The sequence below is a fragment of the Homalodisca vitripennis genome, chromosome 1 (genome assembly GCF_021130785.1).
Source record: "Homalodisca vitripennis isolate AUS2020 chromosome 1, UT_GWSS_2.1, whole genome shotgun sequence".
In the NCBI taxonomy this organism is placed as follows: domain Eukaryota; kingdom Metazoa; phylum Arthropoda; class Insecta; order Hemiptera; family Cicadellidae; genus Homalodisca; species Homalodisca vitripennis.
Window position 1 is genome coordinate 200,946,899 of NC_060207.1, and position 19,771 is coordinate 200,966,669.

Here is a 19,771-nt window from a genome sequence, read left to right on the forward strand (position 1 = left end):
ATTAAGTGATTACGAGATGAAAAACTATTACGTATAATTTTGTAGGAGGTTGAAAAGTATTTATTTGTATTAAGAAGTTGGTCCAGGGTTAAAAACATACAAAGGTTTACCCAGCCTGAACTTGTTTTGTTTACATATCAGTTAACTTCTCAATTCACAAGACACACATTAAATTTCAATGCATATTATATATATATATATATTAAGCTACCCGCGATTTCACAATAATATTCTGCTGAATATATGACAAATAATTGTAATGTTTTAATTATATACCAAACACTTATTTATAAACGATGATCACTAGAAGACATTCCAATCTCAAAGCACATTTTCAAATTATTAAATTTAAATATATTAATTTTGAGGCACTGATATCGGAGAGTGTAACAGGTTTTATAAGTTCTAATGATATATATATATATATATATATATATATATATCAATTATTAGACTTCTTGATATAAAGTTCCTTTAATATTTCGGCTTTTTGCCGTTTTCAAAAAGGTATAATAAGGTATAATAGAAAATAACATCAAAGCAACAAAATTTACAAAAGTAAATAAATAAAAACTGACATAAATAAATAAACAAGAATTCTTGAACATGTGGTTAACACCAAAGAGAAATAAAATAATATCATGAACAGAGAATGAATTTAGAAAAATAATTTAGAAAAAATAATTTAGAAAAAATAATACATAAATAATACATATATATATATATATATATCGAATTTGTTTATTAATACTTTATGATAATTTTACTTCCCTATAACAAAATGACGCCTAATTTGAGGACTACTTGCTGTCTCTGCTTGTACTCTTGTTATTATTATTTCAAATGTATGAACTTCTTTAAACCTGATACAGTAAACTGCTCTTGGATTTCAATCTCTATTCACTCGATCATACTATTTTGAAGGTTAAATTTCAGTATAAAATTTGGAAAAATCTATACAGTACCAATAAAAAAGTGGAGCCACCTCACCCTCGTTGACTTTATGCTATAAAAAACTGTCATCTGTGTCTAGTGCAATGCTTTGTGATTCCTTTTTTGCATATTGTTACTGAATCACGGAGGTCGTTAGTTTCCTCAAAATTATAGTGACAGAACGAATGGTTCGTTGAGTCATATTAGTGCGAGGGCACTCCTTTTTTTCTCCGTCACCACCTTCCTTAAATGTACCTACCGACCTAAAATGTATAAATACAATAGTTTCGAGTACTCATAATAAACTAAAGGGTTTAAATTAGTCACTAAGTACTAAAGAACTTTAGATATTTATTTACATGTCTATCTATCTATTCCTCATTAGCATTTCAAATAGTCATTAAAATTCATTATTTAAACAATTTCTCGTACCTATCTTCTAATATCAGCTTTTATAAAAAATATCATAATCAGTGAATAAATATAATTTAGTATAATTAAATTTGATCATAAAATATGTTTATCGCCAGTCGTAAGCCCATCAAGATCATATCAGTTGCTAGTTTGTGAAAGTGGAAAATTAACTGACGTAACTAAAGTAAATTTAAAAGTTTTATTTCAAGAAGCTTAGATTTTTTCACTGTACCTTTTATTGCCTTTATAGTAGTGTAAGAAGCAAACAAAGTAAGTTGTTACTTATTAAATTATGTTTCTTTTTTCAAGTTTTCCAATTAATTTGAGGGGTGAAACATTATATTTATTGAAGTGACTTTTTTCTCCTCCTAATCAAGACATGTTACAGCCCTCAGGTCGACCCAGCAGACACGCCCTTCTGTTATTACTCCCCTGTCTCATATTCCACTGCTCATTCGTCATCGCGATATTACTAACCTGGTGAATTTTACATCCCCACAATATTTTTGTACTCATTTTTATTTAGGTTTAGTCTAACTTTAAAAATTAATATTTTATATATAAGTTTATTTAATTTTGAAATAAGATTCAATTCCTCAACATAAATTATATTTCTTCAAATTTGCTAATTAGTTTTTTGGATTGTAGGGTTAAATTCACTTCTTACTCCTCCTAATCAAGACATGTTACAGCCCTCAGGTCGACCCAGCAGACACGCCCTTCTGTTATTACTCCCCTGTCTCATATTCCACTGCTCATTCGTCATCGCGATATTACTAACCTGGTTAATTTTATATTTCTGCAGTATTTTTGTTAATAATTTTAATTTATATTTTAGACTCAAATGCTTCTCATACTAAATAATGTTTGATATTGTTTATAGAATGATTTCGGAATCCTATAAACACTATTATGGAATTCTCTTGAAAATGTAGTAAAACATTTGTTTTATTGTTTTGGAAACTTTTTCACTGCTTTAATAAATTTCAAAACATTAGGGTACTTATAAAACTATTTTATAAAAGAAAACTCACAATTATAAATAATTTTAATATTTTAATAAGGGTGATTTTCTATAAGAATGCTCCTCCTTCAATTATGGCACTGTTTCAAAGTTAAAAAGAAAGCATTCTAAGAAATAAATCAAATTGATAAGGTAACATTACAAAACTAAAACATTTTTAAACCAACATAAATTATATTAATCACGTCTTTAGTTAATATTCTTTGAAATAAACTTTATAACTGAAGAATCTCTCAAGATATTATTTTGTTTCTTAATACTAACAAATATGTATTAACTTTTAAAAACGAAAAGGACTGTATTAGAAACTAAAGCTGCCATAGATGAAACCGTGCATAAGCATGTAACTTAATACATATACATGAACTCAGTAGAAATGTTTAGGTTACGCATAATATCCGTTTAATTACGTACGAAAATATTTTAGACAAATGCACAAAGAAATAAAAATAAAAATTGTTAATACTCTTTTTATGTAAGATAAAATTTGATTGTAACCACATACCTATTGCTTATGTGTCCAAATCTTGAAGTTTTTGGTAATGAAATAAGTATTCAGTCTTAAATACGGGGAATCGGTATAAAGAGTGGGGCTTTCCTAATTTGTCTTACTAGGAATTTTGTTGAATTCTTAAATCGTATCACGTAGTTAATAAATGTATTTTGGTTCTTTGAAACTTTTTCTGAAAATATTCTGTAAATTTCATTTTATTAGATGTAATAGGTTCTGAATGTAAATGAATGTCTTACGGCCATTTGAGAGTAAAATTGTTATTAAGTTCATAATTTATGGATACATTACAAAATTCAATAGAATTTAAATCTGTATTCTGTGTTTTACATAAATATCAGTATGAAAACGTACATCTTTAAGCATTTATAATTCGTACCATATTATCTCCGTTGACTATAACGCATGACGAGTACTTTGAAAACACAAATTTGAAAGTTACAGACATTTCAGAACAAAACCTTCCTGTTTGAAGATCTAAAGATTTTGTTCACAGTTTTTATTGTTATTTAAATCATATAATGAAATCGCTAGACGTTTACAGTTTTATAATTTATGAATATATCTGGAAATCTTTGATCCTCTAGTATTTTTATCCAGCTTTCAGTAAACATTTTAAGTGAAACATTAATTATACTAAACGTTTTTTTGGATAGTAATATAAAGTGTTTAAAAGGTTCAAAACGAGCTATACAAACTACACTTGACATTTCACACTCTAATTCTTGAATGTGTTAACCACAGTAACTGAATATTGCATATTGGAATTCTTTCAGCGATCGCAGCACAGAGACACAAATGCACTAGATTTTTAATCCATGGATGAACTTGCCAATATGTGCATTATCTGCTGATGTGTAAACTGTTGTTCTGCATTCTGGTGTGATCGGTTTTCTTTGTATTTGATAAATGTATTATTTAATCAAATGAGTTCCACTCGTGAACTAATCTTTTGAATCTCTAATTTTGTATGTTAAGTCTCTGTTTTATTTACTTATCTTTACGAATGATATGATTTAAAGACATTTGCATACAGAAAAAAACTAATATAAACCATTGAAAATTTATTCATCCTTTAGATAAAAATTTACCCACCAATTTAATAGAAATATGCGAGAAAATAATTACAAACAAATATTGGTGTTTGTGAATAAACACGACTAAGACTAAAATTGTAATGGACCTATTCTTAACTTCTTAAAATATTTTCAAATTTCAATAGTGACCTTTGTTTGTTCTATTAAGTTATCTCGTTTAATTGTTTTTAATTTTACATTTCATCATAGTTTATAAAAAGTTTAATTATATTAAATTTACTAAAAATTTAACTAATTCAAGTTTTAATGCATGAATTTTCAGAAATCATGATATATATTAAAATTTTTTTAGAAACTAAAAATCTAATTTTAACGATAAATTTACATATATGCTGTTTTAAAAAATCTATATTAGAGTATCTCTATATGTATAATATGCCAAGAAATGTTTTCTTAGGAAAATTTAGGCTTTTGAATAAAAACATCAATACATCTTAGCTTAAGAATTTAAAATGAAAAGAAAATTCAATTTTAAGACACTAATGTTTGACTTGCAAGCCAAGTTTCATCAAAACCATAAATTATTTATCATAGTTTGTATTGAAGTGTAAATTTATACTTTTTAATAAGAATCCTTAGACGTAATATTTTGACTCACCAGCGAAAATAATTAGGTAAATTTCTGCTGCAGTTCATAAGACTGATGAACACTGCAACGAGCGTCTATAAAACACGTAGTATCTTAAAAGAATAATGTATTAAACGTACTCTGAAAACCCCTAGCTCCCGTATTCTGAAGGTTTTCTGATTTGGTCTTGCCCTTGATTTTGGGACTTTTCACGCTCCAAGAGACTCTCTGGCAGCTTCCGCCCTCTATTTGACCCCGGCTTGTGGCAGCTCTTGGACTCTGGTCCCTTTCAGCCTCTAGAACCTCCTGTAGAACCTGTGGAAAGTCCTGACCTTTAAATGCTCCAAGTCTTTGACAGCTTAGAAACGTACCAGTATACCATCCAGGATACACATTATTTCAAGGTGAACGCCCAATCTACTTTTTATTAAGATCAATCCAACCACAATGTGACTATGCTAGCTTGTATGGAATAAATTTTTAGCTCAAGAGCTCGGGCTCCTTGATCAAATTTGTCTCAACCACGAGCTTAACATTGCAATTCATTTCTAAAAACTTGTTTCTTAAGACTTATTTAGGAATTTTGGCGATAATTTTATGATAAACAGGTAGTGAATATTGATATTTACACACTGTAATATGTTGATTGAAAGTCAATTTAAAAATCGTGGACGTAACAGTTTAAAAGTTTGTACATATTTACGCGTATTATTAGTAACATACATAATAAGGGCATAAATAAAACTAATAATTATGACACTGGAACGTATGAGAAGTTTTACTATAATTCCCTGTATGATTAAGTTCATAATTAACTGAATTAATAAATAAATGAGCAATTACAAATGATGTGGGATGAATTATATATATATATATATATATATATATATATATATATATATATATATTTAATATTTTTTAAATTATTTTAATAATTTTTTTTAAGTTCATGAAAAACTAATTGATTTTTAACTTGATTTTTAAATAGAATTTCTACACATTAAAAAAGCACACTTTATATTGAAGGAGAATGTTGTAGAAGTGACATTTGCTACAAATACAGCGTAGTATAGTATAGAGTAGTGTATCGCACAAAATATATTTGGTTCCATTGTTTTACAAAAATAAGTTATAAAGGTAGGCAAGTTACAAACGTCCCAGCCTTTGGAAGCTTTGTCACCGACAGCTCATTGTATAAATTATTTTTTTAATTAAGTTTATGAGAAATTAATTGTCATAAATCTATCAAAGAGCTTTTATGCACATTACATAAGATTATTTCTTCGCACACTTTTATTGAAGGAGAATGTTGTAGACGTGACATCTGTTACGATATGCGAGTAGAGCAGTTTATTGCATACGACATATTTGTTTACATTGTTTTACAAAAATAAGTTATAAAAGTAGGCAATCGGCCAGTTAGCAAGGACCGATATCGCATGTGTCTGACACATCAATACCTTTACGTGTTCTGTCCGCATTACTCAAGTCTGTGTATACTCCGGGTCTACCGTATTGAATGGCCGTTGAGTGCTATTAAATAATGCTACTATTCCTAACAATGTAATTTTTCTACATGTACCCAACATGGTATCTGCATGCTACATGGAGTCGTTTTAATAGTTTCTTGCGATGCATAAATATTATTAAGTACTCAAGGCTAATACTTGAATTAACACACAACTTTTACGTGGCAAGATATTACAAACATTTTTTTATATAACGGTACAGATTTGTTATTTATTAATCATGACCATAACATCAATGTCGAATAGGGTATGAATAATGGTATAGAACTTATATATATAAATTGTAGTCAAAATCAGTGAATTTTAAATAAAAAGCAAAAGAAAATTTGAATTGTAATAGAGACCTAATGCTTTGTAATGATTGCATATGGATATAGCACAAAATTAATTAAAATTTGACAACTACGTACATTTTATACAGAATTTACAAAATTGTAGTGTGACATAATAAAAACATAACATGATTTATAAAAAATGTAATTACTATATAACTTTGTTTAGTTATTAAAAGAGCTTTTAATGTAAAAGGCACCAAAAAGCTAAAACTTGAATGATATAAACCATATAATATTTAAGACATTATGGAGCTATACAATGCTTAACCAATATGGTCCTTTTAACTTTACCCAAAAGATAATTTTATTCATCAGTCCCATAAGAATTGTTTGCTTTTTCAACATCTTCCTGTTCATTTCTCTGTATTGGGTATGTAGAGTAATGTCATGTATATTCCTTCTACTCACTGATTCGTGCTTGTGTACGTCAAATTGCTACAAGAACCATGTTCTAGTAGTCTTGTTTAGCTTCTACCCTAGTAAATTTATGGGTAGTAGAACAGCATTTTCAAAAACAGTACTAGTTATCCTATAACAAAAAATTAAGATCTTCGGGATATCTAGTCAACGTTTCCCCAGATAGGAGATTGATAGGAGATAAGGTTTTACTATTTATTTTTATTGTAAAAATTGTAAATATTTTGATTATTTCAACAATAAAGAACTTAAACGTTTAATTTATCATTTCAGAATAAATAATATGTGTTGTAACAACTAAAACAACATGCGTTTCAATCAAATGTTTAAAATTAGACATCCCATATATTTATACGAATAAGGAAGTAATCAGTAGAATCTTCTGTTTGTAGTCACAGAGTCGTATAAAATTGTTTATTTAAATTCCTACGATCCATATCTTAATTTTATTTAAACGCTACATTATATGTTGTGTATAGAGGCAATACATGTTTGGTACTAATAGAAGAATGCAATTGTTTATTAATTTGGTGTTTTTTATTTTGGATGCATTAAATACCTCAGATACAAACTGAAAAAAGTTCCATTAAATAAAAACTACTCAGAAAATGTAATGCTTATTTATATTGCATGGGTTTATAGAATCGATTATATCAAAAGATTGAGGGAAGTAAGCAAATTTTTTTCATAACCGATGTTTCAAGCTGCGACAAAGGTTGAATGCTGTCCAGTAAAGAGACGTTATTACAGAGGTCGATGTTGGAGAGGACGCCCAGACCTGCTGTAGAGGGCCACTTGCTTTGTGGCTCCCTCGATGGGGTCTGAAGCTGCTGTAATCGCTGACTACAATCAGCTGATGGGTTTTTGTTTCACTTTTGTGTCAACAACAGTTTACAAGCGAGTCATTCCTTTTGATATCAAAAGATATGTTCAATTTCGAAAACTTTATTATTTTCGATATGAAATATTTTATAAATTATGAAATATACTATCGTAATACATCGTATCGTATATACATTACAATTGCATCTACACAATCACACCCTTATTAATCATACGAAAATATAGGGGAAAACGCTCTAAAATACTTGTATTATTATTCGTATCAGTTTACTTTTTTAAACTCATTTAACTGGACCATATTAACTTTATTCAATGCATGATATGAGTTATAATGTCTTTGTTACAATCCTGTTTATATATTTATTCAGCTCTAAGATGGGATTGGTTTTGCCCTCAAGGCCCTCTCAGTCCTGCATTTGACCATATTTCATACATAATAAAGCTGATACAACAACCTTTCTTAACGAAGACAAACGAGAATTATCGATTTAAAAATTTTTTTATCAATAGAGTAATCATAACTCACAACTGTTGATTAATTTATCATTTGTTTCAAAATACGATTTACATTAATATTGATCAATCAACCTATTTAATTTTTTTTAAACAGATCAGTTTTAAAAAACAAACTGAACGTTTATTCCTTAATCTGTTTTCAAGGTAATTATGAGCTTGTTCAGAGAAAACACCTGAATATTGCGGTTTCTACATATAATTGATAGGAAATGTACAATAATTTGAATAACTCATACCGAAGTCATAGACCGAAATCATAGATTATAAAGAGCCATTTCGCAAATGTAACATCAGTCTGTGGAATGGTCTAAGATCAATAATCACTAAAATAAACTCCTTTTAAATGAGTTCTTCGTGGTAGCTGTAATTTCTGTGAACAAAGACCTTATTGTTTTTCTTGTATATACATACAAGTAATATGCCTGGAAGACGTTGAATCGTAGCATGTTATCGACGTGCCTACTTATAAAGCGAGCTGTAGCGTTGTATGTTTGACGCAACAGACTATATTCAAGAAATACTGAGACTTTGCACGCTAAAGCCCTTTAGACCTACGACAACAACAGTAGGCTTATAGGTGAAATGTTTTTTAGATTTTTTTTATCGGTCTGAGTTACAGTTTGTAATCAATAATAATGGCTTGTAAGCGTACAACTGTTCAGAATTACACAAAAGTCTGTGAAATTAAATAAACGTTCAGATCATTTAAAAAAGGTCTTCAAAGAGATTCAGTACTTTTTCACATTTAAACGTATTTTTTGGTTAAAAACTATACTGTTTAAAAAATAAATATCTTCTTTTAATGAAAACAATTTTCATTAATAAATGCTATTGACTAAATTTAATCATGGCATTTGGAGAGAGTCTACTCCATACTACACAATAATATACTATGAGTTACATATAGTAAATTAACCTTTACTTTATTCTGGTTACAAATACTACTCTAACTTTTATACTCGTGTAATATAAATAAGTCTAACTTTAATCTTACTCTGGTTTTAGGGATTATTTTTTGCTTGATTATTACTCACTCAGATTCCTGATTTGTTACCTAAACCTTATCAGCAATTGCCTCCGAAATATTGCTTACCAAATGACCAATGGCACATGTTAGGATAGTAGTCAAGAGGGTTCCTACAATTTTATATTTTTCTACAGAGAATTTAAAATGTAAAAATAATATCTTACAGCACAGTTTAGCTTATGGAATAAATATAACACTACAGTATAACGTATTTTGAGCTTATTCCGTTGTGACTCACATATTTGTTACACAAATTGCATTCTCCATTTTTCATAGTCATTGTAAAAAGAGCTAATAGAATAAAAAGACTATCACATTTTAATTACTCGCTGCCCTTAAAGACCCGCTCATAATTTGTATTATCTCTCACATAGACACAAAGCCCGGCGCTTTATCCGTTGGAACTATCAGTTCTATTATAATTTTACATATTAAAACCCGAAATGCGGTAAATCAGCTAACAACTAGTCATGTTTACTTAAAATTTGGCAGAAAATGGATAAGGATTTTGCGGATAAGAGTTCAGGTTACTGAGTCTTAACAAGAGAGTGCAGAGAATGTGAGATGGTCCAGAAAATTATAGGATGAGATTTTAAGTGTGAGCAACTGTAATTGGTTTAGACTTGAGGGAGTGGGAGGTTTTGAACCGTGAAGCATGATGAGTTAAGTTCTTAAGAGTAGAGATTGCCATGGAAAATCTTTGAACCCTGAGATCGGAGACGAGTAAACTAATAAGTTTATTGTAGTAAAAGATTTTCTATTGCTTTATTATTTAATATTAAGAACACAATACGTATTTTAATACAGATCTAATTAATAGAAGATGTTATATGTTTTTATTCTTATATAAAATTGTATACGTATAACATATCTCAGTTTTCTAAGTTTTTTTATGTCTAATCAGTTTAACATTGCTCTATGCCAAGTGTTTCTGACCAGTCTTAAAATACATCACACATCTGCCGCAATCAATGTGAAAATTCCAAATTTTTATCTCTGAATACAAAGCATATCTTACAACGAATAGCAAAGGAATCCTACTATAATTGAATAAAACTAAAATTACTTTATTAAATTTTACTAGTTAGTTTGGTACCCAAGCCATAAAATATTACTAATCAAAAGTTTATAGATAACCATACCACAATATAAAATTCAATAAAAATCATGTTTTATATAATAAATCTAAATTTTTAAATCTACTTCACACTTGTATACAAAATGCTTTGACAAAATATTTTGATGAAAAGAGATGTGTTTGTTATTTGTTACTCATTACTTCTGCTTTATAGTAATAATTAATTAAACTTAATAGTTTAAAAATAAAAATACGCCATTTCAATAATTATCTGCTGTTTTCTTCCACTATAAAATCTGATAAAAAGGTTGAGCATTCATAAAGTTGAAAATCAAAATGTATGACCGAGACGAAGAAACCATCGTAACTGACTAATTATAGTTCGGCGGCCCAATAACATGTAATCAAACAAAAGATTCATTAGTATTATATAACAAAATCACCAAAAGTTAAATTAGGTGATGAAACGATGTTCATTAAGCGTGAATCGGCTGTGATAAAATTTTAAATAACAAAACAGATTACAACATTTTACACGTTCTTGCATACGATATTTACACATTATTATTCCAATTCCAATAACTTTTGGTGTCGCAAAATTTGGCTCAATATGCTTATTTTAATTTGTAATCAATTTACAAATTAAGCCCAGGAGAGTCGACGCGGCGCCAATTGACGGCAGGAGTGGCAGGGGACACCCTAAGCCAAAGGGCCCATTAACCTCATCCCTGGAGGGACACTTATGTTGATTTCATTTCACTGTTGTTTACTGATGTCTTCATTATTACCCTCAGAGGCTCTGCTGGTTTTTTAAAACTCCATTTTTATGAAAATAATAATACTTACCACGCAAACCAATAAATAAAAATAATCGTTTTAATAAATGTAAAAATCTCGTCTGGTGAAATTATGTGAGATTTATCTCGAATATCAACTGAGATTAGTAGTAATTAATATAATCTAATTTTTTTTCTATTTCCTTAAAACAAAAAAGGATATAACTTTTTAAGTACTCTATTGTAAGTTAACATGGCCCTATATTTTAATATTAAAATTAGCTTGCTTATTTTTCATAAAACGAAAATAATATTATCTCATAAAAAAATCTCTAAATATGTCGCTAACTCCTAGTCTTGAGAATTCATAAAATAGTTCAGCTATATTTACTGTAAAATATTTCTTTAATTACGAGGAAAATTAAAGAGAAAGTTACCTGTAAAAATTTGGAATGTTTGGATTGTAAATAATAATATTTATGATTCACAATCCACATTTAACTGGCACTAAGAGGTGTTGACGATTTCAGCTGTATATCGACTGAAACAACTGTTCACGTTTATATTTTATAGCATATTAAGTATATAATGCTAGATCAGTTAAGTTAATACCTAACTTTTAATTCGTACTACGCCAGTAACGAATTCATAATTATATATGGATTATACATATTATTTAAACAATGTCTAAAAGGAACCTTAATGAACTAAACTGTTATTGTTTCACGTAAGATACTCCAAACTGATCGGCTTCCTATAAATGGAGATATAGCATTTATACAGTGTCTAAAGGAAAAACATAGAAATGAACACTGACATACCTCAAAGATAAATTTATTCTCAGACTACAGTATGAACAAAACAAGCCTTCCATCAAACAATACCTTATAAATAATTATTTAAAAATGTTGCATGAACTTAATAAGAATTTTCAATAATACAGGAAGTAGATAAGGAATAGGTAGGATTTTAACCTAGACCTTAATAGACTACTTAGTCCTCCATATATACGTATATTTTCTTCATCGGGACAACAAGGCAAATTCAACTATGGCATTGAAAATATCTTAGACCGAAAGTAGATTACAAGATCCGAAAGGAGGTACTTTCCGAGAGAATTAGATTTCCAAAGCTACACAAGCATGTAATTGTTTTATCAGAGCAATAAGACAAACCCAACAGTGGCGCTGTAATTGAATTTAAACAGCTGGAAGTAGACACATTATGGCCGAAGTAGACGCCTCAGTCCTATGTATGTATATGTATGTTTTTCGGAAACTGGACCGGAAGTCTATGCCAAGGGCTATAAGAAAACGCTTTTTTACTTAGAAAGGTTTCCGAGACCAAAGTGTTTTCTTTATTGGGGTAAGAAAGACAGACTAAGCTGTGGCATCGCAAATATCATTAATTTTAACCAGAAATGCTCATACATGTTCAAAAATTTATAAAAAAAGACCCGGATCCCCTTACCCATGAACACTGAAATAATATTTACCTAATGTACGCCTACTTATGTTTGGAAAATGTCTTGGTAATCATATCTTATAATATTTTTAATAAGTAATATAAGGACTAATATAATGATAAGCCGCGCATCTATTAATTAATAAAAAAGGAATTACACACAACATAAACAATTTTGCTTCAAAAATATATACTTTATACTTTTATTTATTACAATGTTACGGACCAAAATGAACTTAAAACTCTGTTGGAATTTTACAGGTGATGAAACATTGTTTGGTTCGCAATTTATTACCCGTTCAGAGAAAACTTGTGGCTTTTCAATTTGTAATTTTGATTTGATTTCGCCCATCCTCTCTTATGATAGTGTTTAATTGGGTTACATTTTCTCGTTATACTGATACCTTATATTCTTTGTATTTAACACTCCACAGAAGAATGTTACCTCTGATATAATATACGTTTTTATTTCGTTAGAAGAATAATATAGTGCAACAAAATATACGATCCTAGTACAAGTTTAAATAATATTGCTTGGTTTTAAATCAATTGAAACATTTTCAGAAAAAAACTAATTTGATACTTAGATTTATATTTCGAGACTACTGCTACCAAATTAGGACTTTTGTTATTACGTTTTCTTAGAATTAAAGTCATAAACATTGGTATTTTGTGACTGCCATCACCGTTTTCCTATTGAAATAAAAGTAATTTAGATTTTTGACGGACTTATATAATTAAGTTTCTGAATAACTGATTTGTGCTGATTTTTAGAAAAGTCCGTTACTAAATCGACATCTTTGTTTAAAAACCTAGTTATATTGTGGGGATTTTGAAATTATGTCATAATACTATTTGCCAATAGCAAATTAAAAGTATTTTTTGAAGTATTTATTTATTATGTATATCTTCCAACTAAGAAATGACTTATTTGATAACACACAGATTATGTTTAGTAATTGATAATTATCCTACAGAATAATTTGTTCTACTACAAAATCAGAATTTTGGGTTAACCTATGATTTAACTCAAATTAAAAATCCATAACAAGATAATAATTGGTCGGCTTACTACTTGGCTTATTTGAATTCAGAGAACTGTCGTAACATACACACTCACATTTATACTATATTAATGCTGATTTCATATTTAACTTTTGTATGCCATTCCTAGTAGGGGAAATGAGACTTTTAGTAATTTAGTAGACTGCAGAAAAAACGAATCTCAATCCAATTCGTAGAAACTTTGTAGGGTATATTATAAAATGAATTTTACAATGCTTTTAATTTTTGGATTGTATACATAGAAATTTCTAAAAAAGATCAGATAAAATCACTTAAGGGATCCTCTTAGGAAGCTTGCCCGATAAAAAAACCCTAAACACATAGAAAAAAGTTAAGATTTTGCTTTGTACGGTTGAATGCAAAAAATATTGCGTTTAAGGTTTTTGAATAATTATTGTGGAGTTAATACACAGATAAACGTTTGGATAGATGCAACTGCCACACCACGAGGCGTGATATCACCAATAATTTAGTAACAATGGGTAAAAATTCGATATTCTGTTGGACCGATATTAATTGTAAATATGTATATTTGAAAGGTAATAATATCCTGAAAAAGTTTTTGGGAAAATTTAATTAGTTGAGCGCGAAACATAACATTCTATTTAGTCTAGTTTTCCGATTTCGATAGCAAATTGAGAAATAGAGTTTAGTTTATATAGATCATCAAGTCTTTACTTATCTGTTGAATACATTAAACGTTTCATTCTCTCTGCTGAGTGGGTAGAAAGTAACATCAACAAGTTATATGCCTGAATACTCACGGAAAATTACATAAGATGGTGTCAAGTAACAGGTCAACAGTGACACGTCGGGAGTACATGATCAAACATACTTTTCAGAAACCGCTTAGCAACACACAAATAACATTTAAAACTGATGTTGCATGACAGTGTAATTCGTGATATCACAGAAAAAATAATTTCAGTTGGTCTATTTCATATTAGATATTTGTATGCATATGGAATTTACGTTGGTACAACATAAAATTTCAACAGTATAATGTCTTCTCTTCTTTTAAAACTTAAATTGAAAACAGATAGCAAGTGCAAGTAATGTGGATGAGAAGAAAATGTACAAAAATTAATTTTTTTATAATCTCTATGTCAACTGAACGTCACTGACTAATAAAATAAAGTGTTTTTTTTTTATTATGACCTAATCTGTACGTGTCTATAAATAGAAAACAAATTCCACTAAATCAAATTTATTTAAAAACAAATATTAGGACTATTTTATTTATATTCATGTGTGTCTCTTTACTTTCTAGTATTTGTACGTTAAAACTATGTTTTTGCTGCCCAGAATTTCTGTCTCAGACGAATAGTTCTTCCAAATAATTTTGGCATTATTAAATTTTCACTGCGGCTTTTTACAGAGTGATTCTCGTTACTTTAACCAGCCAGTATGCAGTAGGGTGACTGTCGGAGTCATGTCAAACAATATAAAATAACTTTACGGTATAAAAATGTGAAAAATTGCATATATTAAAAAATGGGGTGATCAGACAAAGGAAAATAAGTTTTACCAAATAACAGGATCAACATAATAATGATAGTATTCTCCATACAACATAAAAAAATAACAACGTAACATAATACTGTGCAGTTACTGCACGAAATTTCGTGCGTATTTTATTCAAAAGTAAAATTCATAATATTGATATCAAAGATTCTGTCAGACATTAAACATAGGTAGAATGAAAAACAATTAGGTGTTAGTAAATCTTAATAATTTTCATACTTTGTACACCCTTCTACCTTTTCTAAAATGACAGATAGTGATTAAACATTTCCTTGCCACGTATATAAGTAAAGACCCTAAATAATTTGTTTGAAATGATAAATATTCGTCAACAATGTCTGATGTTTTATGGCATTTTTAACTTCTTAAAACAAAAATATTTTCGAACGGTTTGAAAATATTGGTTATTTTCTAGCCCCAAGAATAAAAATAGAGTTAAGTACAGACTTTTCAAGTGTTTACGATGGGTTATTTATTGTTGCATTGATTTTTGTATTTTATTTTCACTTCACTCAATCTCTAAGTTGAGGTTAACGTTATTAATATTTATGTTTTCCTATTTGCTCAGTTATTAACAAACAAAGTATTGCAGAAACAGTATTGACCTTACATACTTTATTTACAATTATGTATCTTATATAATTTTCTACAACTACTAACAATTGTTATGCCAAGAAACGTAAAGTTTTTCATTGAAAATTCCTATAACATATTTAGAGCAAAAAGTTTTCATATAAATATCGCGTAACATACTACAAACAAATATATAGTATCTAAAGACACTATTACACAATAATCATTTTATTGACAAATTATAATTTTTCAATCTAAATTATTAAATGTAACTAACACAGAAGATAGGTAATTATTAATTTATTATCAGTATCATAAATACATGGCTCAGTACTGTTGTTAAACATGGAAACGTCATGGGGTGTTTAAATAGGATAATTATGCATTAGCGAAATTACCAAAGGGGGGGGGGAATTTTAACGCATTAACTAACTTAGAAATCGATGAAATAATTGTCATTTAGGGGTGAAATAACGAGCCCTTTGGTGTCACGATTGACGTAGAAGTGCGAACCCCTTCCCTGAGGGAATAATCACTTAATCAATCCCATTTACCCCATGGAGATTCGATAATGTCCCCTGTCGGTGGTTACCGCTCGTGTGATAGGGATTAGGGATTACTAATGTTCGTTCAATACTTGAAGTGGTTGCGTATATTGTCAAGATCAATGTAATAGTAATTGGGAGATAATATTCTTTCTGAGAAAGAAATTGATAGTCAGCCACGACCGGTTAGTGACATCACTAGAGCCAGATATTTATTTATGCCTGAAGTTTGGTTTTCAGTATGTTTTGATCAGAAAGAAAATTACTATTTCGTATAATTATTCCTTTTGGTATTCTGCAGTTTAATATGCATTTTATATGGCAATCTCTAATTTACTTTATTTATAATCTGTTTTTTTTTTTAGTTAAATACTTAGTTGTTATTCTTATTAGATCAATTTCGTACTAGCGACAAATACGTGTTAATGTTGACAGTTTATTCCGAAGTTATTATTTTTCTTATATTTACGTATACGAAATCAAAGACTGGAAATAAATCATTAATAATCATTTATAACTTCACCAAAACTAGAAATCTCTTTTTTAACATATATTTCTCAATCGAATAAAATAAGAATCAGATGTGCTAATACAATATAAATTGGCTCTCGGCTTCTGAACTAGAAAGATAATATCTTTATAAAATATAATGAAATAAAATACGCATAATTAGACAAGTATCATGTTATTTTGATTATATTATTTTATTTATAATTATATTGATTAGGTTTATTATTTAGAAACCTATATAAATATAACTGTTTAACATGATCGTGATTGTACAAAATGGTTGCTTTGTTGTACCCAATAAACGTAACGATTCCTTAAATCTTAATGTTTTACCTAAGTGGCAGGTGCATTAAATATCTTCCATTATCTTTTTACTAAATCTGAGTGAAAGTAAAGATACGTTTTTGTCCAATACCTCTTCATCGAAGAAATCTGTTCGTAGAAAGGCTAGAATTTCTCAAAATTGTAATTATATTGTAAAGTTTTGCTCCAGTATGAAGCCAAACCCGTTTCAAAATTAACTTTTAATATGACAAGTTTTTTAACTATTACAGCTTAATATTTCGTGACTTTTCAGTGCCATTATTTATTAAAAGCTTGCATGAATAAAATATAACCTTACACACACAAATATTATATACAGGGTGTACATAAAGTCCTGCACTGATATAATATATTTTCTGAACGATAACAGATAAATCAGCAAGATTTGGTACATCAACACTACACCTAAAAATCTACTTTTGAAGCAACTGTCAGTTTTCTATAATATCGTGGGGACGTCCCGCTAGGAGTCAGAAGGAAATCTTAAATAGGAGCATAAGTCAATATGCACATCATTTTAAAGGGCTTATCTAGCAGAGTTTAATGCCGCAAACCGCACTCAAAAAGATTGATCTAGTACAAAATGGCGGCTGTTCAAAGATTTTTATTTAAAACAGATGTTTACTTTCCAAGTTTTCAGAGTAAATGTTCGAATTGTTCACCTCACGGTATTTTGACAGTTGGAAAGACGCACATAAAACTATTAACAGAATTTTGCAGGGTAACTTGAGGAATCGTCTGACATTCTTGAAGTATTCTTTGTCTCAGTTCCTTTAAATTTTGAGATTTTGTTTTGTAGACGTTGTCCTTAAGGTAACCCAAACAAAATAGTCTAATGGAGACAGAATCTGGTGAACGCGCTGGCCATTCTACACACTTCCGATCCACCGTTGCCAAAAAAACAGTGTTTAAATAGGCTCTTAAGTCGATGCCGTAGTGTGGGGGTGCTCCGTCCTGTTGAAACTAGATATTCTGTAAATGTTTTCCAAACATGTTTCAAAGTGCTGGTGTAATTTCATTTTCCAGCAAACTTTGGTATGATATTGCATTTAAATTTCCTTCAATAAAGAAAGGACCTACCAACTGGTACCTATCACACCAAACCAGACATTCACCTTTAGTGGATACTGCGTATGTGCCTCCGCATCCAATGAGATTTTCGCTACGCCAGTAAACGGCAGTTTACGCTTCCATTCAGCATAAATGAACACTCTCGTCTGAAAACACAATATTGTTTACATAAATTTCGTTGCGATCTATTTTGGCCATCATAGATTCACAACATTCTATACGTCGATCGAAATCATTTTCATTGTGTTCGTGCACCAAATGAACTTTATAAGGCTTAAAATTAGACCCTTTCAGAACTTTTTTTAACACACTTAACCAGATATGTCATGAGTTTGTGCTGTTGAGCGTAGGTACTCTGGCGGGTTCTTAATAAATGACTGCAATACATCTAAAGAGTTGTCTTCGGTTGTAGCGGGCCTTTCTGACCTATAAAGCGTTTGAACAGTTTCTCCCCCTACAGTGGGTTAGAAATCGGCTGCCTCTCGTGAAAGTAGTTATTAAATAAATGGCATGCTTCCTCGTGTGATCGTCTGTTGTTTCCCCAACCAACCATCAGAAGAAGTGTTATACGTTCACGTTCGTCAAGCGACATAGTGTAGTTGAAGAACTACAAGCAATACGACAAACTCTTTTGTACTAAAGCGCACTGATAGAAAGGTTTGGACAGCACTACTAAAACAAGAAAACTAGAATAGCCTACTGGCTAATAGACTGGCTAATAGGAACTTTCCAAACTGCGACAAAAACATAAGAGCTTTCTCATTGTTACTGTTATCAGGTTTTTCCCAGTTATCAATATATTAGGACCAAATTTGTAACCCTTGAGGATAACTAACGTCATAATTAACTTCTGTACAACTGACAAGCATAATGTAGTATTTAGCTGTAGTATTCATTTGGTTGCAGTTAAGTAAACATCTTTTTTTAATAAAACCTTTGAACAGCCGCCAATTTTGTAGTGGATCACTCTTTTTGAGTGCGGTTTGCGAATTAAACTCTGCTTAGATAAGCCCTTTAAAATGATGTGCATATTGACTTATGCTCCTATTTAAGATTTCCTTCTGACTCCTAGCGGGACGTCCCCACGATATTATAGAAAACTGATAGTTCCTGAGTAGATTTTTAGGTGTAGTGTTGATGTACCAAACCTTGTTGATTTATCTGTTATCGTTCAGAGAATATTACACCGGTGCAGGGCTTTATGTACACCCTGTATATATATATATATATATATATATAATATATATATATATATATATATATATATATATATATATATACATTAAATTGTATAAATGGCAATAGCCTTATTTAATTTCAATAAACATTTGAATCGCAAAAAGTACTTGCTCCGCCGGAGTCGAACCCGGATCTCTCACTTGCCGGGTGAATGTGCTACCATTACACCACAGAGCGCTCACTTTTTCCGATTCAATTATTTTGTATTTGGCCGTATCTGTCACATATGTGTTTAAATAAGCAAACTAACATATGATCGGAAGACCAAAATACCTGTCAAAACGACTTTTATTTACATTAAATTGTATAAATGGCAATAGCCTTATTTAATTTCAATAAACATTGAATCGCAAAAAAGTACTTGCTCCGCCGGGAGTCGAACCCGGAT